Source organism: Leptonychotes weddellii, chromosome 4 (assembly GCF_054177405.1).
Source record: "Leptonychotes weddellii isolate Sample4059 chromosome 4, ASM5417740v2, whole genome shotgun sequence".
NCBI classification, from domain to species: domain Eukaryota; kingdom Metazoa; phylum Chordata; class Mammalia; order Carnivora; family Phocidae; genus Leptonychotes; species Leptonychotes weddellii.
The window spans coordinates 94,019,938-94,022,196 of record NC_138372.1 but is presented as its reverse complement, the minus strand read 5'-3'; the positions used below and the strand labels follow the sequence as shown (position 1 = coordinate 94,022,196).

Genomic DNA, 2,259 nt, shown 5'->3' with positions numbered 1-2,259 from the left:
CTCTCTCTTACCTTTGGCTATAAATCCACAGTCATCTTTGCTGTATTTGGGAGTTGCCCTCAGTTTTATATTGAAGTCTCTTTCCCCTACTGCTGTAGCTAAAGCAAAACATCTGTCTTGCATTTTTTTTTTAAAGATTTTATTTATTTGAGAGAGAATGAGAGACAGAGCATGAGAGGGGGGAGGGTCAGAGGGAGAAGCAGACTCCCCGCTGAGCAGGGAGCTCAATGCGGGACTCGATCCTGGGACTCCAGGATCATGACCTGAGCTGAAGGCATTCGCTTAACCACCTTGAGCCACCCAGGCGCCCCTCTGTCTTGCATTTTTAACAAGTGTCTGCGCATTCCCTTACAGGCTGATGCCAGGTCTTTCCACTCAGGCTGTTCAAGTCCAAGCTCGTTCTGCTCCCTGCATGCCAGGGCAATAAGTCAAGAAGGAAGATGTTGGGGCAGAGAAAGGGACTTTATGCAGAAAGCTAGCAAACCAAGGAGATGGTGGACTGTTTTCCCAAAGAACCATTTCCTCTTGGCATGAAATTCAAGTTTCTTTTATGTTACCAAAGAGGGAAGCAGGAGGGGGTTGATGTCTGTAGACATCTGAGGAAGGTCATACAAGTTTTTTTGTCCTTGGTCAGTTGATCTTTGCGTACAGGAATCTGGTCATGTCAATCCTGTAAATCTTAAACATAATCATTTCTGTACTTACTATCTTATCTCCTCAGGTGAGCTAGATTTCAGGTAAAAAGCAATTTTTGCAAAACTTAGCTGTCAAATGCCTACAGGCAGAGCTAAGCAAGCAGATATTTCTATGCTATAGGTCACAGTAGCAAGGGAAATAGAAGCAATATAGAGTAGGACATGCTGTTTCTCTCTGTTACAAGGCTGGTCAGATTCCCCAGAAAGTACTTCTTCACTCCTACCTGGACAATGAGTCTGGCTGCCAGGATTCAGGGAATGGGGCCTGGATCAAGCATTCACATTCAGTTGCTATATTGTCACCTAATCCCTGTTGCCACGTCGTCTACTGGCCTGACTGGCCACAGACCCTTGCTTTACCGTCTCCAAAGGAGAACCCTCCAATAAATATTTTGTGATAGAGGAGCAACAGAATAGAATCTACTTTTAATGTTCAAATAAATAAACTTTCAGTTGGGTTTCTCAGGCTGAACACCAATAGTGGTAAAAACAGTAAGAAGGGTTGGTTTCCAGTCACCTGACTGTTGTCTCTAGTTTCATAAACTCAGTTTCTTTCGGATATTGGATAGCTTCAAAATTTTTTTAATTTTTAAAAAAGATTTATTTATTTTAGAAAGTGCTCATGGGGGTGGGGGTGGGGGTTGCCGCGGCAGGGGGGCGGAGCACAGAGGGAGCCCCGGAGACAGTTCAAGGCAGACTCTGCCCTGAGCGGGGAGTCCGCTCTGGCCTTGATCCCACCACCCTCCAGATCGAGACCTGAGGTGAAACCAAGAGTCCAGTGCTTAACCAACTGCGCGACCCAGGCGCCTCTGGATAACTTCAAATCTTAATTGAAATCCTATATCACAAAGATAACTGGATTTGAAAGGAACCCGTTTCCTTTGTAATCCTAAATTTCTACTCTCCACTCTGAAAGGCATTATCCGAAGAAAGATACACAGGCGTCAGCAGCCTGCCAGACGGACTCCCCGCAGCCCAACGGTTCAGAACCCGCGCCCGCCGCCACAGCGTGGGGGCGCCAGGGAAAGAGGAGAGGCAGACGTCACTTCCCCCACGGCCACCCGCCCGCTGGTTGGCCGGCTGGACGTCGTGGGAGGAGGGAGGAGGGAGGAGAGGGCGAGGGCAGGGGCGGGGCGTGGGCCGGAGGGAAGGGGGGGCTCCAGTGACGTCACACGCAGGGCGTGTCCTATGTAAATATGGCAGCGCAGGGGCTGCCGTTTCGGCCCCTGCCGCCTAAATACAATCTGATCTCCGGTGCTGCGGGAAGGAGTGCGGGGCTGTTGGTGAAAGCTGCGTGTCGTGCGTGTGTGGAAGGCGTAGGGAGACTCAGGGTCGTGGGGAGCCAAGTGAGCGTGTGTGTACGGTGGAAGGCGTGTGAGGGTGAGGTGGGGCGGACGGGGAACAAGTCATACTTACCTGGCAGGGGAGATACCATGATCACGAAGGTGGTTTTCCCAGGGCGAGGCTTATCCATTGCACTCCGGATGTGCTGACCCCTGCGATTTCCCCAAATGTGGGAAACTCGACTGCATAATTTGTGGTAGTGGGGGACTGCGTTCGCGCT

General features: G+C 50.3%; 1 non-coding gene across 1 annotated transcript; it reads left to right on the top strand.

Annotated features, from left to right (window-relative positions):
- Positions 1-2,103: 2,103 nt before the first annotated feature.
- On the top strand, positions 2,104-2,259 carry LOC115936942 (U1 spliceosomal RNA). Its single transcript, XR_004072307.2, has one exon. It is a non-coding gene; the product is annotated as a U1 spliceosomal RNA (small nuclear RNA).